Source organism: Dermacentor albipictus, chromosome 2 (genome assembly GCF_038994185.2).
Source record: "Dermacentor albipictus isolate Rhodes 1998 colony chromosome 2, USDA_Dalb.pri_finalv2, whole genome shotgun sequence".
In the NCBI taxonomy this organism is placed as follows: Eukaryota; Metazoa; Arthropoda; class Arachnida; order Ixodida; family Ixodidae; genus Dermacentor; species Dermacentor albipictus.
This window is the reverse complement of record NC_091822.1, coordinates 69019058-69032779: the sequence shown is the minus strand read 5'-3', so window position 1 is coordinate 69032779 and position 13722 is coordinate 69019058. Positions and strand designations below refer to the sequence as shown.

At 46.2% G+C, this 13722-nt stretch overlaps 2 non-coding genes across 2 annotated transcripts; both read right to left on the bottom strand.

The window, feature by feature from the left end:
• Nucleotides 1–10157: 10157 nt before the first annotated feature.
• Nucleotides 10158–10229, bottom strand: TRNAA-CGC (transfer RNA alanine (anticodon CGC)). The gene has a single exon. It is a non-coding gene; the product is annotated as a tRNA-Ala (tRNA).
• Nucleotides 10230–13087: 2858 nt separating this feature from the next.
• Nucleotides 13088–13159, bottom strand: TRNAA-CGC (transfer RNA alanine (anticodon CGC)). Its single transcript has one exon. It is a non-coding gene; the product is annotated as a tRNA-Ala (tRNA).
• Between the last annotated feature and the right edge of the window lie 563 nt (nucleotides 13160–13722).

The window sequence follows — 13722 nt, the reverse complement described above, 5'->3', positions numbered from 1 at the left end:
ACTAGCGACAATTTTAAAAAGCGTGAAGTGCATGTTCGCAATGGTGCAACACACCACACCACGCCGCACAACACCGCACCACGCTACACTGTGCACTGGTCCACATGGACGCCACCCAGCTAGAAGAAGAAAACCGGCTGAAGGAGGCACGACATTCAGCGAAACGCGTCAGGAAGACAGAGCGTACTGCCGATCTAGAAGACAAGCCCGTGAATGAGGCGCCACGCAGCGTGATGCCATCACTCAGGCGACGCGAAACCCGAGCTGAGGAGCTCACGGACCGTACAGGCAACCCCTGTCTCGTCGCCAAAAGATTACGATGAAGCGGGCATACCTTCACGTATGGTGCCCTGCATACGCGTTTTGAATGTCACTGTTGGAAGTGACAAAAAGATGTTCAGCGTACTAGAATTTACAGCCTGAGTGATATTGTGACTGAACATTAGGAAGAACTTGGAAGCAGTCTTTTTTGTAACTTGTTTAGTCAGTAACTACCATATGTAATGCAGTCCTTTACAAAGGGTTGGGGGCCAGAGACCATGTTTTCTTAAGTTTTGACTGGTTGCTGGGATGATCTCGCTTTATTGTGCCGTGATTATAGCTCGGTGCTCGTATCGTCTCATGCTGAAAACTTTTTCTAAACGACGTCACTTGCCTGGATAACGGCTCTGGCTTTTGGCTCAAGGTCACTTGAACGTCACCGACAACGGGAGCTGAAATAACTTCATGCTTAAAAAAAAGAACTCCACGTGGTGGGCGAAGCATTCGCATGTTCCTTCGTGCACAGCAATTTCGAGCCCTTGTCGATCATTGTGGAATCTTCTAATCACTTAAATTTTCGCTCCCAAGTGTTATCCGATGGCACGTAACAAAAACGCTTATGTGCATTGGGAACTCGACGCCATTGAAGGGGCATCCCCGCTGCGCTGAGCTGCGGAAAGACTTTTACTATGGGGCCACACTTTCACCACAGACGCGAATCAGAAAAAAAGGACGAGCTCTTCTCGGGACGAGTAGCGGCTTGGTATCGAAGAGCAAAGGTGCAGATGAACAAAGGCGGCGGAATGGTTTTGAAGGATGCTTGGAAGGCGTCACGTAAACGGAGGGTGGAGCTGCAGCGTGAACAACGGAGGGGAGTAGAAAGCGACGGCAGCACGGAAAGGAGGAGGACGCGAACGGCACGAACGCCGCATCGAGTGGAGGGCTCAAAAGAGACGCGCGCCGCAGGAAAGCGCCCACAAAGCAAAGAGTAACAAGATACACGCCAGAGGGACGCGCGAACGCGTGGCCTCATCTGGCCGCCGGTTCTTCTCGCACGCAGAGCAGGCGCCTCTAAGCACGCCCACATATGCGCGCCACAGACGGGGCCATTTTCCTCTCGCGGCGCCGGAAGGAAGAACGCTCGAATGCGCCGCCGGCAGCGGCGAGAGATGTTACGCGTGCCTTGCCCAGCTCAGGCAGTCCCCACACTGCCATGTCGTACTACAGGCTTTGCTTTGTGCCCTTATATGGGTGGGGGTGGGGGGGGGAGCATCTTAAGACGTCTTTCGCGGACTCTTCTCCCTCGATGCTCGGCAGTTTCGTGTTTACACTGGCGGCCGTCGGCACGACGGCCAAGCTGGGTCGAGACGCTTCTGGATGCGTCGCGCATCGCAGCGCGCCAGCTATACACTCCGGCGGACGGCTCGTACTCGTCTTGTAAACAGGGAAGAAGGGCGAGGCAGGGGGCATCTTCCTGCACCCTCGTTGTGGGTCGGGGAAGTTGTGGTGGGACGCTCAGGCGGGTCCTAAACCGAGAAGAACGGCAGGGAGGTGACGAGAAGATGGCGGGTACATAATTCTAAGTACTTGCGGTGCGCAAGAACAATGCAGAAACAAACACAGACAAACACCCATAAACGAGAAAATCGGGACCACAGGGTCGTCGAAAAAAATAAAGAACGTACTTTCTTCATGATTCAGAGGCACGAACTGAAATGGACGCGTGCACTGAAGAGCTCTCCATGCCCAGTTTCGTACTGCAGGCCTTAATTTCAATTTACATTCGCAGGTGCAGATGAAAAACGCCTTGATCGAGGAATCATGCTTAGTGTACTTTTGCGGAGGGAGGAGCAATCAGCTCCCTACGTATTATCGCATGCAAAAGTTCGGTATTGATCTACATTTTTTGCATCAGCTATGAATGCCGTTGTTGTGTTTAATTGGGTGTGTGTTAAGTCATAGGACTGCACCATAAACAATCATTAATGGGAGATACCCTGTAATTTTTGCACGCGGCAGTACATTTTTGCCTCTCTTTGCCACGCTTTCTTGCAACCTTGTGATCCCGAGCCAACTAGACCAGCCGTACATTTTATGTCATGATTATTCCAGTTTTCGCGGCTGGATGCTCATGACGCCATGAACTGGTGCAACGATACGGTGATATAGGAGTGCGTTTGATTTTCCCTGTCTTGAAGCTGCCTTGCGCCAGTTCAGTTAAGTGCCCCTGTATTGTATTGTTAAATGCCCCTAAGCCTGTATTTTTACTCACAAAAGTACAGGCGATATTTCAAATTTCGTCATTCACGATGCCCACAGTATGCGAAACTACTCGCTACATAGAGGCACTTCCCCGAAAAGCCGAATTGACGGACCGAAAAGTTAGTGCACCACCTCCTGGTCTACTTATGGAAACACTGATCAGCTAAACCTTCGTGATAACTTGTTGGATGAAGATGGACTGTGGTGGTCTGGAGTGCGAGGAAATTAGGAGCGGAGCGTAAGTAAGATATCGGCCCAGCAGTCACTTCAGGAGCCGTGGATATGAACATTACTTTTTTTGGAAACGCAGAGCTATAATTCAATAGGCCCAGTGAATACTTCGAATACGCATGGTAAAGTCGACTAACGGTGTAATCATTGTTGTTATGCCTTAGCACGCTGAAAACATATACCCTCAAAGCTATTTTTATTTTTCGGTGGGGGGAGGGGGAAGTCTATAGCTCGCCCCCCTTATACCTTTAGAAAAGAGAGTACGAGCGAAATATTACGCCCATATTCATGATAGAAATGGATAAATGATAAAAACAAGCTTGGCCATATTTGGCCAAAACCCATTCATGAACCGCAGCTTACCAAAAGGTATGAAAGGAAGCACCTAATCACTGTATGTGGTATAGCAACATGCAGATTAACATGGAAAGCGAAGAATAATCCCCAACGCTATACGAAAATGTACGTGAATGCAATAGTACGTTTGAAGTAGAGATCGAAGTGTCCTTGGTTGCACTGTAGCTTGCATAAAATGTAAGCACTAGGTGGGGCTGCATCCTTAAGTTGTAAAACAAGTAACCACGGCTCTGTGAAGATGCAAAACAGAACGCAGCAGTGTCCGACAAAGAATGAGAAAAAACACATTACAGAGAAGGACAGGTGGGATCAAGAACTTAGCGCTTTAGGAGTGGCTTTGGCGGACGGAGAAAATAGGTTGTTGAAGTTGTCCGGGAGGTGCCTCCGGCTTTTAGCGCATCCCAAATGCACGATTATCTATGTCAGCCGTTTAAATATAAGGCCACGCCACGAGGACCCTGCGGCTTTGGCTCGAACCAACGGCCATTGTTTCGTTTTGTTCCACATTGATATCGCTTCTCAATAATAAGAGCATGAAGTTTGTCGTAAATTTAAATTGTATATTCTTTCAACACGTTTCGCCCCTCCATACGGAGGCCACTTGCAAGAGAGAAATTGAGCTCTATCTAAGGCAAATTACCGGCGCTAGGCACTTAGTAACCCCTTTTACAAAATTAGGAGTGCACGGCGCTTAGACCGACCCCACCAGTCAACCAAATTTTGTTTTCTCTCGTGGACGACGACGTGTCGGCTAGCCGGTATGTAGCGCACTTCCGCAGAGGCTCCCTCAATGCAGTTATTTGGGTTCGCGCTTCTACTTTCGGAGCCTCAATTATCCAGAGCTCCGCGCATAGTGCATCACACGAAGACGCAAACAGGCCGAGGAGAGCCGCGAAACACTTTTAACTACGGCTGCGCCCACGCGGAGCCAAGCTGCTTGAGTAATTTCCGGCTCGAGCATAGCTTCGCCGACTCCTTCTGCGAACGACAGTGATTCAGTGTCGCCGCTTTTTGACTACACCGTTTGTTTGCGGTGCAGTGAAGCGATCCGCGCATGCAAGAAGCTAAGCATTTCGAGCAGGCGTTTTCCCTGTTTTATCAGCTAGTTAGTATTTTCTCAATGGCTGCTTGGTTCGAGGTAGTCTTCGCAGTACTCGATCAGTTTGGAGCGCACAAACGTTTGGTCGAAGCGTCACATTCCGTGACCTTGGTCGCGCTGCCCGATGAGGCGAGAGCGGACATCTTCAAGGGCATTCTACCGCCTCGACACTTGCGCTTAATTACTATGATTAAAGGCTGGCCGAGGACATTAAGCCCGCCTTTCAAAGGGCACGCCGCCTGGCGGCTGGACGAACGTATTTTCGGAGCGCGGGGTTGTGGGGCGCCTCCCTTGTAGCTGCGGGGTTGCTTAACTTGTTTGGGATAGAGAACAGTTAGCTGCATCACTGGTTGTGTGCAGAGCAGCTGTCATAATGCGATCGCTTGGAAGATGCTTCGAGTGACAAACATTAGAGAACCATTGTAAAGAGACAACTGGATATCTAAAGAAGGCAACAAATTAGGCAAATTTAAAGTTACATTTATGACAATTTCCTTTCTGTTTGGCTTATTTTAGAGACAAATACAATTAGAGCATGCCGCGTCTATGGCTCAGTTTGAATATACTGCAACGATGCCTGCTCCTTTATGTAGGAAACTTAGCATTAGCACAATTTTAATGTGCTCACCATACACTTGTTGCCGTTGTTTAGTTCATTGATACCGTGGAGTCTAACCTAAATTTCAGTACAACCTAATTCAGTACAGCCTCCACCTGAACGAAGCCATGCACATGCCTCTCACCTCTCAAAGAGAGTTGAGCAAGCGGAAGTTCGCAGCTAACCTTAAGCAAGCTGGACTTTGCCCAGCTAATGTAAGTGTTAGGGTAATTGGAAAATAAAGGCTCGTTGTTTCAACCTAAAGGAATACCTTGGGCTGAGCAGTGGCATCAGGATTGCCCGTAAAGGTTGCCAGGACGCCCATATTTCATCCTAAATTCAGTTAGAAATAGATGGACCTGTAGAGTGCGAAAAATGCCTGTTTAAACACAAAATTGCCTCACGTCACAAATCAGCGAACTTAATTAGCTGGCGCGTTGACGCAAATTGTATTTGAATTGGTCAGCGCGCATGTAATCTTTTATTCTGAGGTTGTCACAACTACAGTAACATAAAAAAATAGGAAGATGCGCAGCGTTATGGCCGGCCTAATGAACACACAAATACACAAGCATACTTATGCTGCGCAAAAAAGTGAACAACACGGGGAGCTAACCAACTAGTTGTTCCACAGAAATTGCAGCAAATAATGGTGGTTCACAACACTGTGCTACAGAAAACTAACACAAGCGGGTACACGCACACAACCACGCACCCACGTGCGCACGAATACACGCGCTAACGCATGGACGGATGCGCGCGTGGTCATTTTGTCTATTTAAAGTTTGAGAAAACGCTTATATAAGCAGAGCTCGCAACATAACCTAAATACACGAATCCAAGCAAATTGGTTTGCTGTCGTCCCATAGTTTCTTAGCAAACTATATAAACTCTATTTCATATTCGCCATTAACAGCCACACGATATGTATGCTATCGTAGTCTCCGCTCATCTAACCCATAATGACATGTGCACATGCAATTTAGCAGCGATCAGTAGTTCACTGGGCTCAACCAGATCATCGATAGATCTGCCACCGAATCGAAGCCAAGAAAATCCAAACAAGCATGCCGCGTCGAATTCACCTGGACGGCGCCTCAGTCACTCAAGGCTATAAGCGAATCTCATCGGTCGAACAGACACCTCGAACGGTGTATACACCGAAGTGCCTGAGGCTCTGTAATATGTGTTTGGCGACTGCCATGAGTACCTGCGATAGTGGCTGGTGCGGTCTATATGGAAAGAATCGAATCAAACAAAAAAATTGAGGAAACCACTGTGTGACGTAGTAACTTTATATGCGCGCCCCTCCATCCCCTCTTATATCTTCCTCTTCATAACACTTCCTTGAGCACTTTGTGCACTTTCCAACATCCCCTATAGAGTAGCAGACCGGGGCAAACTAGCTCAAACCGGCTTCGTTACCTTTCCTATATTTAAAGTATGTATTTCCTCGAGAAATTAAGGAGCTAAGGATGAAATACTGGCTGAGTTATTGGCAAAAGTCAAAAGGGTTTCTGCTATCAAAAACTTTTTTTCAGATCTCAGAAACAGGCCTTCAGTCTTTCGTAAAGAACATTTTTTTTTACTTTCCTTCATGAAGACGTAAAAGAGAATGATCAATAAATAAAAACGGAAAACTCGGAGAGGCCGGGTGTCAAGCAGCGCAGTTTCCTGCCGCTTGTCCGGTTGGCAACGCTAGCTGCGAGGCGAAAGCGACAAGTAACCGGCCATTGAAGGGTATTGCTTTCTATCACGGATCAAGGGCGACCTTCTTGCGCCTGTATTAGCAATGCGCGACGTTTATACGTGGGGTTTGTGCAGAAGACACTTCGATGTGTGTTAACTATATGGTTGCGCGAACGCTCGAAATTTGGGAAGATAATCGAAATGTTTGTTTCTGTTCCATTATAAGACATAATATTTTTGCACAGCCCACATGGAGAAAGACAGACACAAGCGGTGACTATTTTGAAGAGTTTTGCTGTTATTGTCTGTCGCGGGTGCTACACACAGGCACCAGTTGCGAAGGTATTTAGCAGGCTTTAACTCCTGCTCAAAATATTTCTTGTCGTCCAATGAAAACTACTGACGTTTAGGCAGCCAACAGACAAGAACAATTCTTGAAGAAGGACGTCCCTTTGATGTGGGGACCCTCATATGCAGCTTCGTTTTCTGCCCTAAGCCATGTTCTGACTACACCACAAATACTGGCCTATTTCGACCCCTCATCGCCTACAGAACTTCGCAGCAATGCCAGTGGTCATGTAATTGGGGCTCTCCTTGGGCAATAACAGCAGGGCAAGGAACGTGCCATTGCCTATGCCAGTCACTTTCTTTCATTGTCAGAACGGAACTTTTCCATCTCTCAACGCGAGCGCCTGGCTTTAGTGTGGGCTGTCACCAAATTTAGACCTTACTTGTCTGGCCGAAATTTTTCTGTGCTTACAGATAATCATGCCCTTTGCTGGCTCTCGTGGATCAAGGATCCGTCTGGGCGTCTCGACTGCTGAGCACTACAGCTCCAAGAATACTCGTTTGCTGTGCACTATAAATCTGCTTGATTGCACCAAGACGCAGATTGCTTGTCCCGCCACCCTGTCGATGCTCACGACCTCGCTGACCCTGACTACGACGCCTGCGTATGTCCATCCTTGCTTTGGATGATATACCCACCAAAGAGCGATGACACGCCTTTACGGCTCATCATCGACCGTCTAAGTGCTTCGTCGCCTGATCATTCTGTGCGCCTGTTCAAGCTACGCAACAACGTTCTGTATCGTCGTAATCTCAGCTCATATGGCCAAGCGCTCCTGCTTGTCCTACCTCGTCATCTACGCTCCAGCGTTCTTCACGTGCCTCACGACGTACAAACTGTCATTCTCCTAGATGTCTCGAGCACAGACGCCCGGCATCGGTTATTCCGGCCAGGCATGTACCGCTCTGTGCGCAGGTAAGTCGCTGCTTGTTTCAGGCAGCGCTGCTTCAGCGCTGCCTGCAGACCAGGTACAACCGGTGGATGTCCGTGAAGAGCCATTCTTCCGCATAGGCCTTGATCTTCTAGGCCCTTTCCCTACGTCCATCTCGGGAAGTAAATGGGTTCCGGTCACGATAGATTACGCCATGCGCTTCGCAATAACCCGGGCATTGCCAACAAGATGTTCCACAGACGTCGCTGACTTTCTCCTTCACGACGTAATTCTACATCACGGCGCCCTTCAGCAGCTCCTCACCGATCGTGGGAAGTACTTCCTCTCACGAGTGGTAGCCTGCTTCACTGAACATGAGCTCACGACCGCTCATCATTCACAGATGAATGGACTGACCGAGCACCTGAACCGAACGCTGACTGAGATGTTGGCCATGTTTGTTTCACTTGATCACCATGACTGGGACAGCACAATACCCTTTGTTAGCTTTGCGTAGGATTCGTCAGGGCATGACACCGCCGGATATTCCCCATTTTATTTACTGTTTGGCCGACACCCTGCAATTCCATTCGAGACTCTCCTTCCGTCGGCTCCTCACTCGCCGACTGATATGCCAGTGATGTCGTTGGTGGAGCCCGTGCAGCTCGCGAAATTGCCCACGACCGACTCCGTGCTTCGCAAGACTACAAAAAGTCCCGTTACGATAGCCGACACAGTGTGCACTTCATGCCTGACTCTCTGATCCTCCGATGGTCGCCATGCCGCCACGATGGCTTATAAAAGAAGCTTCTCCCATATGTTACACCGGACCCTACAAGGTTCTGCCTGAACTCGGTGACATCAATTACGACACTATACCCTGCTTCTTGGACCTCCTTGCTACCAACGGATGTTCACGTTTCCCGGCTGAAGCCATATTGTCCTTCTAGCTCCCCACCTTCGTAGCAAGCACCAGGGCGGCGCTTCCGCTGCCGGGGGGTGATGTTACGGGGCGATTGATACATGGATGAACCCGAGTTTGGGAAGAACAATGGACACGGTGAGGTCGCTTGCAAGTTGGCCGGGTCAGTCATCTCCTCCTGCCCTTGCTGTTTTGTAAATATTTTGTAAATATATCCTTCGCCTACATCTCGCCTCCATCACAATATCTGCAGGGTCGATTCCAAATGACATCGTGACGGTCAAGAGTCGGACCAGCTGGCTATGAAGTGAGTCGAACTCTCGACTTTCATGAGTGTCGAACCCACGACATTTGGTGGTAATTACGGCGAAGTTGATTAAGGCATTCGAACCTGCGACCAACATGGAGATATGGGAGAACCGGCCTTATCTGGCTGGTTCTGGCCTCCATCACGTTAGTAGTCGGCCATACTGTAAACAATAGGGCGCCAGTGTGCATGTCTGTTTCCAGCGTCTCCTTTCGCAGTAACTTTTTTGAAATGATCGCCATTGGTATCATGACCGATAGACTTCAATTTTTCCTCTGTAGCACCACCACGGGTAGAATGGTATTCGTGTCACCGAATGTCATTCGCATCTAATGACATTAAAACAACCGGTGTCACAGGGGTATAAGTGCCCCTATGGCTTCCTTGGCTTCATTAATTGTCTGTTGCCTTTCTGTGGTTGTGATTAACAAAGATCGAGCCGCTCTGTAACCCTCCTCTTCATTCACACACACACACACACACACACACACACACACACACACACACACACACACACACACACACCCACACACACACACACACACACATATATATATATATATATATATATATATATATATATATGTATGATATCACAACTTCGTCTTTGCCTCACGTCTTCACATTACACGTGCGATGCTCTAACCAATTGATCTACCGCGGCGCCGTTTTTCCCTCCGCTTTATTGAGTATTTACATATAGTTGTATGTATAAAGTATACTGAACGGGAAGAACGGGAACCGAGTGGCCTGGTTTTATTAATGTTAGCATAATAAGCCAACAACACCAAGGCCAACATAGAGGAAATTACTTGCACTTACCCATGGAAATATAGAAATTATAAACTTATCGCAATGAATGCGGATGAATAAACAACTGGCCGCAGGTGGGATACGAACCCACGTGTTCGCAATACGCCTGCGATGCTCTTACCAAACGAACTACCGCGGCGCCATTTTCCCGTCCATCTTATGGGGTATTTACGTTTGCCTACTAGAACTAATCCTGGTAGTGTTAGCCACGTGTTCCTGATATGACCAGAAGAAAAAAAAGAACCCCACCTAACGTGCACGAGCAGCTATGATTTTCAAGTTTCAAGTTCTCAAGAAGATACAGCTTTTCAACTAAGCATGCCTGTTTAGGCGCCCTTAGAAAGTCTGCCGAGCGGACCCTAACAAGGTGAATGAAAAAAAAGTAAAAAAATATATTGTGGAGGTGCCGGGGTTTGAACCCGGGACTTCTCACATGCGAAGCGAGCGCTCTACCACTGAGCTACACCCCCAAGACGTACAAGCGTTCCCATTATTGTCAATTCAGGCGTTATCCGCTGCTAAAGATAAATATTTTTCACATGACCTTCCATCTCTTCTCAAATCCAACCCTAAAAAGTTCTGGCAAATTATCTCTCCGAACCGCGACAGTAATCACATTTTTTTACATGATAGCGACTATGTGCCCCTTCCAGACAATGAATGTCCTTCATGCTTCAACATACATTTTTCATCTATATTTAGTACTGAAGATCGCTCCACCCTACCTGACGTTCCCGATTTAGACTATCAGTACATGACACCCATCGACATTACTATCGACGGCATTGTATCTCTTATAAACAACCTTAAGTTATCTAATTCTTGTGGCGTCGATGGGATTAATTCCAAAATACTAAAGAACACTGTTATGACTTCTAGCAAAATACTACATCCCATTCTCAAACAGTCACTAACTTCAGGAGCGCTCCCGTCAGATCGGAAGACTACCAAAGTAGTTCCCATATTCAAAAACGGTGACAGATACTCACCAGATAACTACCGGCCAATTTCGCTCACGTGTATTTGTTGTAAAATGCTCGAACATATAATAGCTTCTCATATATACAACCATCTGGAATCAAACAACTTTTTTTTTCACTAATCAGCACGGGTTCAGGAAGGGTTTGTCATGTGAGACACAGCTTCTAGAATTCACGACTGACCTGCATTTACACATGGACCATAATGTACAGATTGATAGCATATTCCTTGACTTTTCCAAGGCGTTTTATCGCGTAGCCCATTGCCGCCTAATTTCAAAGTTAAATGCACTAAAATTGGATTCACTGACACTAACTTGGCTCCGGAACTTTCTTTCTAATCGCCGACAATTTACTATCGTTAACAACCTTTCTTCCCCCCTTTCCTATGTCACTTCCGGCGTGCCACAAGGTAGCGTTCTTGGGCCGCTGCTATTCTTAATATACATTAACGATCTTCCTAATAACTTAACATCCCGAGTGCGAATATTCGCAGATTACTGCATTATTTACCGCCCTATAACCAGCCCCGATGACCACCTCATTCTTCAAAACGACCTTCATCTCATGTTCGATTGGTGTAACACTTGGTTAATGAATCTTAATTCGTCTAAATGCAAAGTAATGTCTTTCACCCGTAAACACTCAATCTCTTCCTTCCAATATAACGTAAATAATAAGCCAATTTCTGTAGCTACTTCCTAGAAATACTTAGGCATTAATCTCACACCAAGCCTTTCCTGGGCCCATCACATTACTACTATATGTGCTAATGCTTCAAAATCACTGGGGTACTTACGCCGAAATCTACGTAATTCGCCCTGTAACATCCGTAAGCTAGCTTATCAGACGTTTGTTCGCCCCCAGCTCGAATTTGCCTCCCCAATCTGGTCACCTCATCATAACAACCCAATCAGCTTATTAGAATCAATTCAAAATAGGGCCGCCAGGCTTATATCGCGTACCTACACTTACAATTCAAGCATCTCACACATAAAACTTCATATTTCACTTCAGCCACTAAGTACTCGACGCCATTTTGCACTCATATCATTATTTCACAAGTACGTTCATGCGGATAGAAAATCTTCTTTATGGCTTGAAGTCGCACCTTTCACATCTCACAGATTACATAATCACCTCAGCTTCACACGCATCTACGGGAACACGCATGCATTCAACTGGTCGGCGCTTCCTCGTGACATTCGATTGTGGAACGCTCTTCCTGATTTCATCGTCTCCGAACCTAATCCCGATAAATTCCGCCAGCTCACCATTTCATATTCCACCGCATAACTTCAATAAAGTGCACGATGCTTTTTTCCTTTTTTTTCCAGTTATGTGCTCTCTTGTTTATGAGCTCATTTCGCTTATTATTCTTGTATTCTTTAGTATTGTTTAGTATTTGTACTAGAGTGGCAACATTATTTTTCATTGTTCATTAAACAAACTGTATCGTTTGTTCTTTTCTAATATGTACACTCCAGACCTTCTTATGTTGTACAATGCTTTTAATACTTGTATAAGATAGGCATATAGTTTTTCACTGTCAATTAATAATGTATGTCTATTATGTTTTTATATGTTCTATATACTCTGTTAATCTTATTGTAACGCCCCCCTTACCCAATGCCTCATACGAGGCCTGTAAGGACACTGTTAAATAAATAAATAAATAAATAAATAATATATATATATATATATATATATATATGTAGTATCACAACTTCGTCTTTGCTTCACGTCTTCGCATTACGCGTGCGATGCTCTAACCAACTGATCTACCGCGGCGCCGTTTTCCCCTCCGCTTTATTGGGTATTTATATATATTGGTATGTATAAAGTGTACTGAGCGGCAAGAACGGGAACCGAGCGGCCCGGTTTTATTAATGATAGCATCAGAAGCCAACAAACAAAACACACCAAGGACAACATAGAGGAAATTACTGGCACTTACCCATTGAAATATAGAAATTATAAACTTATCGCAATGAAAGCGGATGAATAAACAACTGGCCGCAGGTGGGATACGAACCCACGTGTTCGCAATACGCCTGCGATGCTCTTACCAAACGAACTACCGCGGCGCCATTTTCCCGTCCATCTTATGGGGTATTTACGTTTGCCGACTAGAACTAATCCTGGTAGTGTTAGCCACGTGTTCCTGATATGACCAGAAGAAAAAAAAAGAACCCCACCTAACGTGCACGAGCAGCTATGATTTTCAAGTTTCAAGTTCTCAAGAAGATACAGCTTTTCAACTAAGCATGCCTGTTTAGGCGCCCTTAGAAAGTCTGCCGAGTGGACCCTAACAAGGTGAATGAAAAAAAAAGTAAAAAAATATATTGTGGAGGTGCCGGGGTTTGAACCCGGGACTTCTCACATGCGAAGCGAGCGCTCTACCACTGAGCTACACCCCCGGGACGTGCAAGCTTTCCCATTATTGTCAATTCAGGTATCACTACAGACCCACGGCTATTGGTAAAGACGAAGCGATGTCCAATCGCTCATATTATCTGAGCATGTGCCAATGCGCTTTCATTATGTGTCACACTTCCGATTGCGTGACGGAATCTCAATACAATCCAAGTGGCCCGACTCACGGTAGAAGCTGTCACTAGCACGATAATGTTGACTATGCTTGACGTGCACAAGCTGATGCAAAACAACGGAAAATAAATAAATAAATTAATAAATAAATTAATTAATTAATGACGGTCGCTTTCGTTTGCGGCGCTAAGGAGTAATGAGTTGTAGGTATCGGGATATCTATAGATCGACGACCATTCACCCTAAAAGGTACTTGGCCCCTCGCCAATAACGGGGCTTTAAGAAAAGCACTTGTCACTTTAAAACTTCTTTTTTTTTTGTAGGAAACACGAATATCTTAGATCTATATTAAAATTAAGTGTCCACTTCAAGATATATGTATAATGTAAGTATATGCTTGTTAGATTGTTTTTTAATTGGGGGGGTGTTACGT